The following is a 13,045-nucleotide window of genomic DNA, read 5'->3' as shown; positions in this document are numbered from 1 at the left end:
ATTGAAATGTTAACTGGGTTATCTTTGTATTGTGGGATTATGGATTTAAAATATTTTTCTCTTTATTCTTTTCTGCATTTTCTCCTTTTATCATGAAGAATGTGTACTCCCCTTTAGAATCAGAGAAGAAACTTAATAAAAAGTTGGTTTAAAATAATGCTATCCAGCTAAAACCTTCATAACTTTGTTTTTAAATGTTAGTCAAGTTCAGTTATGTTTTCTCTCTGTTTATTTACTTTTTAAAATTGACTTCAGAGAGATTGGAAGGAAGAAGGAGAGGGAGAGAGAGATACATTGATTGGTTGCCTCCCGTATGCATCCCTACCAGGAATTGAACCTGCAACCTGGGTATGTGCCCTGACAGAAAATTGAACCATGACCTTTCTGTGTACAGGATGACTCTCCAACCAACTGAGTCACACAGGCCAGGGCAACCTTCACAACTCTATCATTGTGAATTAATGAATAGTATAAATAGCTGTTTATTATTATCAATGGTAATAATAATTGAGTACTTACTATATGTAACTAGAGGCCTGGTGCATGAAATTTGTGCACAGGAGGGGGTGTCCCTCAGCCTTGCCTGCACCCTCTCTAATCTGGGACCCCTCGGACATCCCTCTCACAATCCAGGATTGCTGGCTCCTAATTGCTTCCCTGCCAGCCTGATTGATGCCTCACTGCTCCCCTGCCAGCCTGATCGCGCCCAACTGCCCTCCCTTGCTGGCCTGATCACCCCCAACTGCCTTTCCCTGCCAGCCTGATCGCCCCCAACTGACCTCCCCTGCTGGCCTGATCACCCTCAACTGCCCTACCCTGCTGGCCTGATCACTCACAACTGCCCTCCCCTGCCGCGACCCACCTCCTCCACCAGGACTGACCTCCTCTGCGCTGCGCAGAGCTGTAGGACCCCCAGGCCTCACTGTGTGAAGCAGCCACCGGGCCCCGCCTCTGCTGTGCACGTGGCCATCTTGTGATGACCATATTGTGACGATGTGAGGGCGTGATGCCACCTAGGCTATTATTAGTATAGATAATAATGATAATAGGAAATATTGAGTATCTACTATATGAAAAGTATTCAAAGATTTTTATTCAAACATCAATTGCTACATACAACAGATTTATAGTGAGAATTATTATTTCTATTATGTAGATGAGAAAACTAAGACTCCTGATAGGTAAATGGCCTTCTCAAAGTCACAGACCTATCATTGGTGGAGCCTGGGCTTGACCTAGGTTTGTTGGAGGCCAGGCTCTTGTTCTTCCCTTCTGGACAGCAGGAGATATCTCATGGGACAGTCCTTCCAAAGTGAGCCTACCTCATACTCAATATGATCAAAGCCTAGGAGTGGCCCAATGCTGAGTGCAACCTCATTGGATTGTTAGAGTCAATTGGTCATCATAGGAAGCTTCTCTTGTTCATGTTCTCTGCCTCCAGGCCTGACCCAAACCCCTGCAGATGGACATAGTCTTTTTTTTTTTTTTTTTTTTTTTTTTAGAAACACCAGTCTCTTCGATTAGGCTACAATGAAGGCCTCCAGGTCTGGGAACCTTTTCTACCTCCTTCCAGGACTGTGCATATCTCTGGGATGCTCCATAAAGTTGTTAATATTTAATTTGCTTAGGGCAACCTTCTTTTTTTTCTCTTTTTTTTTTTTCCAGTTATTACAAAGGAGCAGTATCTGTCTAGGTCACTTCGATCACTAAAACTTACCCACACCTTGCAGGGATATAGTAAGGATTAACAATAGTGATAGAAAGCCTACTATTCTGTAGACTCCATGAAGTAATGCCAGTCTGGTATCTATAGGTATGTCCGTTTTTTTGGTGTGCTGTCTTGTACATAGCAGGTACTCAACAGATCTTTGATGGGTAGCAATATGAATGAATGAACCCAGCACACACTACCTTGAGGAGTGCAGGCACTCAACAAACCCTAGCCAAGCCACACTGTTCCCCTGGTCCCTTCTGGGGTCTGTGCCTCTGCATGACAGAGGGCTTGCACTGGGTGTTCTCAGGGGTCCCTTCCAGCTCTGACATCTGTGCCTGCATCTGAATACTCCTGATGTGAGGTGGGGTTCAGGGAGGAAAGACGATCTTCCCAGCACATGCACAGTGTTCTCTGATGTATTCTCTGTGTGAGGGGAAGAGCCTGTGTACCCTCCCAGGGCTTGCTCCACCCCTCCAGTCTCCATCTAGGCCTCTTGCATGGCAATCTGCAACGTCTCTCAGAAGCACTTGGTGCCAGGATGACTCCTGCCTCAAGTATGTCCTCGGAAAGCCCTGGAGATAAGGGGCTTACGGAGTTTATGTAACGCGATGAGTGGCCAGGAGAATGTGCGCAAAGGGCTCTGATTCCATGGTGGGTCAGCCCTGTGACCACTCAGGGTGACTCAGCTGATATCCGCTCTCAGCTTGCAAATCCCACAGGACAGAGAGCACATTGGGAGGAGGTAGGAAATTCTGCTTCTACTTTATAATTTTTTGGTGGTTACTCCCCTTTTTGTTGTGAAAAGGAAAAGTCTGAGATGTTTGAACCAAACACAAAGGGTATAAATAAATATAAAAGAATGAAAAGTAAATAAGGAAATCAGGATGAAGGAAAAATAAAGTTTTCTAGGGGTCTTGCCTTTGCAGACCCAGTGTCCACTCTTTTCCACCCTGCTCCCTGCCCTGGGCACTGACCTTGTGGCCCCCATCTAGATCCCTGTTGGGTGATCCCCATGGGGATCAGAGTGAGAGGAGGTGTAGGTTATAAGGTCACTTTGGGCAATCTATGTCCTTCCATAGAGGATAGTAGTCCTCCCAAGGTGACCTTCTCAACAAGACTTTCTTTCTAGATAGGCAATTGCTCCGTACTCTGAGACTAGGTGATAAACCCCAGTGTCCTGGTCACTGTGTATTTCCCCTACCTCCAGACTACCCATCTATAAGTGGTCCCATTATAAATAAACCCTTCTTGAGTTACCCTAATTTGAACACAGCATCTGTTTCCTGTTAAAACTTTGTCTGATACATAAGGATAGAAACGGAATGAGAGGCAGTCAGAAATAACACTCACAAATGAAATATAAACTGTAGTGCTCTGTACATATGCCCCACCCCCTAAAGATGCACATGTGTATTATTGCATATGACCCTGTGCTTCTTAGTGGCCAAAGCAACAGAATTATAGAAAAAGATCTTTGGTTTTACCTCTTCTTCCCACCAGAGCTTGAAAAATCTTTCTAAATAAAACTCTTACTCTCACTCTTATTACCTTATGTTGTGGGTTGACTTGTCCCCCTAAAATATATATTCAAGTCTTAACTCCTAGTGACCTTATTTGGAAATAGGGTCTCTGCAGATGTAATGACATTGAAATGAAGTCATACTGGATTCAAATAGGCTATAATCCAATGACTGGTGTCCTTATAATAGGAGGGAAGTTTGGACACAGACATGCACAGGGAGAACACCATGTGCCGATGGAGACAGAAGTGATACGCAACTACCTGCGGCTGGGAGACAGGAGAGGCCAAGATTATCCCCTGGAACCTCCAGAAGGAATCAACCCTGCTGACACCTGATTTCATATGTCTAGCATCCAGAGGGAGGAGAGAATACGTTTCTGTTGCTTTAAGCCATTGAGTTTGTGGTAATTCATTATGGCAGCCCTAAGAAAACTATTATTTCTTGACTTGGCACCAGAGCTCTCAGTGATCTGGCCTCGGCTACCTTCCCAGCTTCATCTCACACAGCTTACCAGCCTACCCTTCCGCTCTAGTTCTCACATATGCTGTGCGATTTCAGATTTCCCAGCCCTTGGCTATGCTCTTATTGCTGCCTGGAATACCTTTTCTACTTTCCTGGACTCAGCTAAACTTTTCTCACTCTTACAGATTCAGCGCAGGCGTTACTGTCTCCAGGAGACTTCCCCTGGCTCTCCTAGCTGCTGGATCCACCTCCCTTGGACTCCCAAGCCATCCATAACAGAGAGCTGGAGCCTTTGTTCCCCTCCCTAGATGCTAACCTCCTCGAGGGCCAGGTCCTACTCACTTCTGCATCTCCAGGGTCTAGAACAGTGCCTGACACATGGTAGGTGCCCTGTCAGTGTCTATAGAACTATAAGTTCTGTCCATGCCATTTGTAAGGTACCTGCCATAACCCAGATGCTTTTCTAGACACTTCCTACTCTTTTCACCTGTGGATGAGGAAATTGAGGCTTGGAGGGTATGATGGTTAATTTTATGTGTCAAATACCAAACTAGATGTAATAAAGGTATTAGATGTGATTAACATTTCAGTCAGTCAGCTTTGAGTAAAACAGATTACTCTTCATAATGCAGGTGGGCCTCTGCCATCAGTTGAAGGCCTTCAGAGAAAAGGCTGAGGCCCCGAGGAAGAAAGAATTCTGCCTCCAAGCTGCTTTTGGACTCAACTGCAACATCAGCTCTTAACTGAATCTCCAGCTTGCAGTCCTACCCTACAGATTTTGGACTTGCCAGCCTCTACAATCATGGGGCCAGTTCCTAGGACAGCTAGATCTCTCCCTCTTTCTCCATATATATCCTACTGGCTCTGTTTCTCTGGAGAACCCTGACTAGTATAGACAGCATATTTTCTGAGGTTATGTGCCGATACGTGATCAAACTGGGATTGACATTAGATCTGATACTACAGTCTAGGCTCTTCCATTTCTAGCTGCAGCCTCTTGGCCCTGGGCAGACGGAAGGGGCCCAGTTACAAAGGATCTGAAATCTGCATTTTTTGTCCATAACAAATCTTGAGCAATCAGCTCAGAGTCTAGCATGGACTATGTTGATCAAATGAGTTGCATATTTATTAAATTTCTTTTTGCTTTTGCTCAGCAAGCAGAGATGTTTATTCCTTTAAAAAACACAAGTGGGGCAATATGACTGGGACACTCAGTTCTTTGAAGAGGCTGAGATTTGGTTGGCAGCACATTAAAAATGAGTGATGTTGGTTTTAGGTCTCAACAGAGATGCCATTTTTCACGTCTGTGTCATATTGTGCCTTTGCAGCTCAGCAATGACGGCACCACCCAAACATCCCTTCCCGGCTGTATTCCAGCCCACCTCCCAGAGAATATGCACTCTGGGAGAGGACCCATGCGATGGCGAGGTGCTGAGAGAGGCAGCAGCTATTTTACCTTGAGCCTCACTACCCTTTAAACTAGTTCTTATTCACCATTTTGCAAATGATATAGCTCAGCGAGGAAGAGTAGCTTGCTTTGTTTGAGATTTAAGAGATATTTTGTGAGCATCTACTAGGTGTCAGGCATGGGCTGAATGCTGGGAATTCAGTGGTGAATAAGAATGACAGACCACTCATGATGTAGAAAGGAATTAAACATGAAAATCATACACATCCAAGCAGAGGGACTTGTGGTGTTACTGATGGTGCATGGCTTCCAATCCCCGACTCCTCTTGTGTTGCTTTTCTTTCCTTTAGGAATGTCCTTGGTTTGGAATGCTCATTCTGGTACCTTCTCAGGTAATTGTCACTGGAAAATTTCTGTTCAATCCAGCAGGGCTTTGAAAGCTGTTTTGCTTCTTTTTAATCATAGGAGGTTCCAGGAAGGTTTGGAGTCCCAGTGGGTTGGAGTCCTAGCTCCAATTCTTACTAACTGTGTGACTTGGACAACTCCCAGGACCCCACTAAGTTTCATTTTCCTCATCTGTAATAGGAAGTCAATATGAGGCTCAGCTGAGAGCATGAGTGGGAAAATGCTTTGTCAACATTAAGAAACTTCCAGATGCTGGAAGTTATTAAAAACAAACAATCACCTGCCTAACCTCCTCAACGAGTAGCTGGGAATTATTCTACATAGAATGAGTGGCAGCCAGGGTGAGGTTTTTCTTTGCATAATGTATGTAACAGAGGCTTTAAGCAAATGAATATTCAAATAACATTGGAAAGAATAAAAGTAAGGATTTACAGTCCATATAAAGTATAAGTTAGTTTTCTAGTATTTCAAACTTCTTTTAGCTATAGTATTTCCTTACAATGTGTTAATTATAAAAGTATTTCATTTACCAAATAAAGGGAAAAAAGATTAGGTATCTCACCCACTAGATGGAAAGCAGGGAGCTCTGTGTTTCAAACTTTGCAACCCAAACTACTCTTTTTTTTTCTCTTAGATGAGGTAGTTGTTCCTTATAAACCGTTGCCTTCTGACCACAGCCCCACCCTGAAAGATCTATTCTGTGCATTTAGTGATGAGCGAAAACTCCTGGGACATAGCAAGGCCTTTGTTTTCTAGAGGGGTAACACTTTGTTTAATTATTTCCTGACTTGTTTGGAGGTCACTATCTGACAGCCTACGATTTAATCTCTAGCTTCAAAAAATACAGCTAAACAATGTCCGTTTTCTCTGCTGCCTTGGGGCCTACAGATCATAGTGCCTGGCACAGAGTAATTTTTCAATAAATGATAGCTATTTAAAAAATGATAATTATTACTACGACTACTATGATTGTATCATCACATAACTATTTTTTGGAATGAGTATGTGGAATTGGGAAGTAGGCCAGAAAAGGTCTGTGAATGGAATACTAATTTTAAAAAATTGTGTGTCCTTGTAGGCTCTCATTCATAGACTGTTTTTCCTTTTGTTACACAGAGTTCTAGTAGGCTTAGCATTCAGGTTACACACAGAAGATTAGAAGTAGCAAAATCTTCATGTAATGAAAGAAAAAAGTGTGCCTATTTCTCCCCATCAGATACTGAAAGGTTATCAGTGATCTCTTGCTGCTGAGGACAGAATCATGACTGGGTTCTGAGTTTGAATTATGACTCTGCCATTTAGCAGAGTGTGATTTGGGGCAGCATTTCACTAACCTCTTTTACTTTAAAAATGATATTAAAAATAATTTATATGAAAAATAATATCACCAATTTTCTGGTGACAATAATATCCATTCCATAAAATTATTAGTAAGAAAAATAGCTCATGTTTGCACAAGCTCATTGTATTGCACATGGTCCCTTCATCTATCTGGTTACTGTACATCCCCTAAGAGCCCTACCTTCTCAGTGTTTGAATTCCCCCTTGACCAGTGAGCAAAAGCAGGCTGGGAGGTGAGGTGATGCCTCTCTGGCTCCACCATTAGTGGCACAGCTGAGATTAGAGCCTGTTGTTTACTCTGTTGTTCTTAAGTGTAATTATGACCATCAAATATGGTATATTTGACTTCAGAAGGGGTTTTCTGTCCTCCATATCCTAAGACTCTTCAATTTTCATGATGCATTTGAGTTAACAAGCTCTCTGCATTGCCTAACATATCAGGCCCCATGAGGGGGTGGAGTGGTGAGTGGGGAAGAGGGATAGAAGTACTAGATGCATGCCATTCTGCAAAGTACCTATATCTAGTGGTGCATCAGGACATTGACAGGAGAAACAGAAAAAAAGAAAAAATTCAAATGGTTTTTATAATGTAGAATTACAACAAAGTAAACATGAATAAGACTCATCTATTTCCCAAGAGGCAGGGCCGCATTCTGGTGGGCAGGGTAGGGTTTTCTTTTGAAGAGAATCATTTATTCCGCTGTGAGTCATTCGGGGAATTGTTAATGCTAGGACAGAACGTGAGTGAAATTTTGAACTGTGTCAAGAAGATCTTGGCTCCAGACTTTGAGCTGAGGAAAGAAAACTGAAATAACTTAGATGGTGATGTGAAAAGCCTCACTAACCCCCGGGATATTAACCTTAGGAGATGCTGGGTAAAGGATATACGGGAATTATCTGTGTATTTTTTGCAGTTGTTCGGTAAGTCTAAAATTATCTCAAAATAAAAAGTTAAAAATAAATGTCCCCACAGAACAACAAAAACAAAAAGACATCTTAACGTCCAGATAGTTTCACTGGTGAATTCTACCAAATATTTAAGACAGAAATAATAGCAAATTTACACAAACTTTTTAAAGAGGAAGATAGAATGATCTCTAACCCATGTTGTGAGCCTAACATTACTCTGATACTAAAACCAGACATAGATATTACAAAAAATGAGAATCCAAGATTAATATCCCTAATGAATATAGATGCAAAATATTAGCAAAAATTAGCAAATAATGTTCACCAATATATTGTGTTTATCCCAGGAATACAAGTTTGGTTTAACATCTGAAATTCAGTTAATGTAGTACAAGATATTAATAAAATAAAGGAGAAAATAATATAATTATTTCAGTAGACACAAAAAGCATCTGACAATATTCAATACCTATTCATGATAAAATTCATCAGCAACTAGAAATAGAAGGGAATTTTTTTTTAACTAATAAAGGTCATTTACAATAAAACCTACTTCTAGACTTCATACTTGTGGTTGAGAATGAAAACTTTTCCCCTATAGTCAAGGATGTCCATTTTCACTAGTTCTGTTAAATACTTTACTTGTGATCCTGGACAGCCAATAAAGTAATAGAAATAAAGGCACTTAGTTTGGAAAGGAAGGTGTAAAACTGTCTTTATTTGCAGATGACATGATTATATAATGTAGAAAATCCCAAGAAGACTACAAAAAAGCTACTGGGACTAAGTGAATTTAGCATGATCATTGGATACAAGTTCAATATACCAAAACCAATTGTACTTCTATATGGCTTCTGGGGTGATGGTGGTGGGTAAGCTGGTAGGTGCATTTGTCACAACTCATCTGTGTACTTAAATTAGGTGCATTTAGGTTAAATTATATCCTGGTAGAATTGATTTAAAAGCTACAATAAATTAAATCTAATTCCTTGAATGTATTTAGTTGGCATTCCTGTCTTTTGTTAGAGAGTTGGCAAGTCAAATATGATATATATTTCATCAGATCTTATAATTTTGAGCAGGTTTTGAAAATATTGAATATAATCTTTGAATTGCTCCAAAGAATGAGCACAGTATCAGCATAGTTGAGGCTGAATCTTCTAGTAACAAACTAGATTGTGTAACATGCAAAGTTTAAAAATACTTCTGGGTTCTGGACCTACCATGTTATCATCTCTATCGCAGGCTGACTTTCAACAATCTTTGACATCAATACCTGAAGCTGAAGTTGAATTTTTCAGTTCTTTAACAAAGTCAAAGTCTGCACATTTTGGAAGAGCTGTGGCATGATTCTAATACTCAGTAATTTCAGTTTGTTTTCTGGTTGTTTTTCATGATTTTTATACCCGCCACAAAGTAGTTGAACTGATTAAAATTACTTAATGTTATGATATTGATATTATTTTAAATGTTTAAAATAAACTTTCTTCCCTTTTTGTTACTCATTAAATTCAAATTTTTATTTTGAATTTATCTTGCAGAATAGTCATTTGTCTCATTATTTTAGAAATAAATTTTGCAAGTTCTGCAATTGTATCATCAAGTGTCAAAATCATTCTAACTTCAAACCTAAAAATTTTCCATTGTGGTGTATAACTATTGTGCTTTTATTTTTTTTATTTATTTATTTATTTATTTATTTATTTTTGACTAACTATTGTGCTTTTAGTCCCATGTAAAATATAATTCATTATGCTTGGCTAAATATTAGACATAAATTATTCTTTAAATTATCATGCCAATATCCAGTATCACTTGCCTTTTTGGATATTATAGAAATCTTGCCATCTAAAAGCTTTAATTTTAGGAATTGGCAAAATTTTCAGTTTCCAATTTTCTATTTCTATCGTGATTAAACTTGTGTTTATTCCTAATGATCTTTTCTAAAGGACTGAAAATAAAATGTAATTGTATTCAAGCATATATAATTTGAATATTTTCATCAATAAATACTAAAGTAAAAATTAATGTTCTTCATGTTTTTTAAAAAAGTTGTTTTTATAAAATATTTAAATCAAAAGGCAAAATACAAATTATATTCAATGAATATTGAAATTATGAAATATTTAAAGGTAAATTTTTTACTTATTTTTTTGAAATTTTAATTAGGGATATTTAAATATTTTTATGAAAATAACACAAAATTCTAAAACTCGTCAGCCATCTAATTATGCTTTTATAAGGTTATCACATCCACTCATGTTTCATCTAGACCTACACATAGACATTTTCCAGTAATTGTTTAATATTGTTTCTAAGCTACTGTTAATATTGAGTTCATTTTAAATACCTTTGGAATTATGAATTGGAATGTTCAAAAAGGAGTGAGAAAATGGAAATCAGTACTTTGCTATGTAGGAAATGATTGTACTCGTGGTACCTGAGTGGAAGGATTTGACCAGTTAATGTGCTTTTTCTTTTATCTGGGCACTTCTGTCCCTTAATTCCCTCCACTTTCAGAAGCAGTGTCATCTCCAATTTTGGTAGCACAAACTCTCACAGCACTTGGATCCAGTTGCTCTTTTATTCAAGGACAGGAGGGAAAAGAGGAAGTCTTTTCCTGGAGCCCAAACTGCTTTAGTATGGAGAACACTCTGTTATAGGTGGCACTGTGCCAGTGTGGAGCCCTAGCCTTCAATGACAGGGTTGTGCATGTGTTCTTTAATGAGGTGTGTGTGTGTGTGTGTGTGTGTGTGTGTGTGTGTGTGTGTGTGTGTGTATGTGGACCCTCTAAAGCCCATGGGCCCATGGCTGGGGCCCCTCTCACCCAAGACTAAGGGTGATTGTAGGCAAGCCAGCCATTGAGGCCTCTTGAGCCGTAGACATGTGGGCGCTACAGAACAGAATCAATCATATGGAAACCCAGAGAATAGCAGGGCCCCATTCAAAACCTCCAAATTAAATGATTTCTGAGTTCCCTGGTACCTGGGTGCTCAGTGGAGCTGTCTTTGCTCTGTTGAGCTCTTGCCTAACTTGAACCAGAGAAATTCTATTTTTTATTTTTAATCAATTTGATACATTGGACTTTTGCCCATCATTTTGTTAGGAAAAAAATTATTTTACTAAAAAAGATGGAAAAAGTGATCTGGTCCAATTACCACTCATACCACCTTTATAACTGGGAACACTGAAGCTCAGTGAAGGGCAGTGACCTATTCAAGTTGATTGTTCAGTTAGCTACAAGGCCTGGACACAAAGCCAGGTGCCCAGACTCCCTACAGAGCATGCTTTTTCATGCTCTTAGAGTCAATCAAGGATGGAATAAATAACTTGTTACTGTGCTGATTCCAGAGGATAATTTAATAATCTTTTTAGCTTCTTCCTAGAAGCTAACATTGATCAGCTACTTCCTGGCCCTTAGTATGCTAGAAGACATTGTGTTCCTGATGGATTCAAGATTTTGGAGGCCATGCTGAAACTGGAGATCTCAGGCCCATATGCGCTCTTGGCCAAAACAACCGGCATCAAGTGTGAGTTCTATCCTATTCCCTCTCTGTCCATCTGTGTCTCTCTTCCTCTCCATCATCATTCACATTATTCAAAAGCATTGACTAGTACTACTGTGGACCAGTTATCACAGTATAGCAACTCAGGGACATAGGTGGCCTTTGCTGTCTGTCTATCTTTCTTTAATCTGTTTCTCTGTTTTCCTTTCCTTGTTTCTTATTGTGTCTCTCATCTACTAGTACATAGATATGTGCATATCTTTTTCATTTTTCTTGACCAAGGTCTCTTTTCTCTCTCTTTTACTTCTCTTTTTTCTCCTTTTTCTTTTTTTAAAAAATATTTTTTTATTGATTTTAGAGAGGAAGGAAGAGGGAGGGAGAGATATAAACATCAATGATGAGAAAGAATCATTGATTTTCTGCCTCCTACACATCCCACACTAGGGATTGAGCCCGAAATCGGGCATGTGCTCTGGTTTCAAACCGTGACCTCCTGGATCATAGGTCGATGCTCAACAACTGAGGCTACACTGGCTCACCACCTTCTTCTTCTTTTTTTTTTCCCAATCTGTACATCTTCCTCTATTTTCATCTTCCCTTATCTCTCACTGTATTTGCTCTTTCTTTTTACTTTTCCTATTTAGTTTTTATATTGTCTTTTGTTTCTTTCTCTGTGTCTCCTTATATCTCTTCCTGCATCTTGTGTTGCCATGTCTGTCTCCCTCTGTCTATTCTCAAACTTTCTTTATAGAATGTTTGTGCATTTGTACACAAAGTGGGAGGTTGCAAAGGCCTCTTGAATTTCTGTTCTTTACACAAGTCTGTGGAAAGACACCGAGGCTACCCTCATTGTTAAGCAGATATCACAAGATTTTCCTCTTCTGATGATTTGATTGTGTAAACACATTTTGGTCCCACTGACAAGGAGAGCTGAATCTCAGTAGGCTTGTGTATTAAACAAGCAGGGGCCAGATTTTTTTTTTTTCAGGTTTGAAGGAGACCTGCCCTACTATTTAAAAAAATATATTTTATTGATTTTTTTACAGAGAGGAAGAGAGAGGGATAGAGACTTAGACACATCGATGAGAGACAAACATAGATCAACTGCCTCCTGCACACCTCCTACTGGGGATGTGCCTGCCCTTGACTGGAATCGAACCTGGGACCTTCCAGTCCGCAGGCCGATGCTCTATCCACTGAGCCAAACTGGTTAGGGCCCTGCTTTTAAAATACAAGTGAAATGGTTGCTTTGAGGTGAAGATTCTAAAGGAATTTTGATGGAGGTTGGAGCCCCAAATACCCAAGTTTGTGTTTATATTCTTCAGGGTGGAAGCCAGATTGATTTTAAAATAGTCATTGAGAACTTCTTATATACTAGATTTTCTGGTAGGGACCAGAAAACAGATGTAGACCAGTCTTTTAGGAACAAAGTCTCCTAGGGAGAGTTTCCTGGATAATAGAGAGGGTTGTTTACTTGTCTAAATGTTTCACCAAAGGGAAGTACAAGTGGAAAATAATTTATTTAGGCCAGGAATAATCAAGGGAAGTTTTATAGAAATGTTGATATTTGATCTGGGCCTTGAAGCATAAATAGGAGTTTTCCAGGAAGAAAAAGGTGAAGGGTATTCTTTGCAAAGGAACTGGCACAGAAGGATAAAGCAGTTTGGGATATTGAGAACATAGTGAATAGAGGATGAGGCTGGAGCATTATGTTTGGGTCCAAACCTGAAGGTTTGAATGCCAGGATGAGGAATTTGGCCTTTTTCCTAAAGGTTAT

Source organism: Cnephaeus nilssonii (assembly GCF_951640355.1).
Source record: "Cnephaeus nilssonii genome assembly, chromosome: 7".
Taxonomy (NCBI): Eukaryota; Metazoa; Chordata; class Mammalia; order Chiroptera; family Vespertilionidae; genus Cnephaeus; species Cnephaeus nilssonii.
The sequence above is the reverse complement of the archived record's forward strand: the minus strand, read 5'-3'. Positions refer to the sequence as shown.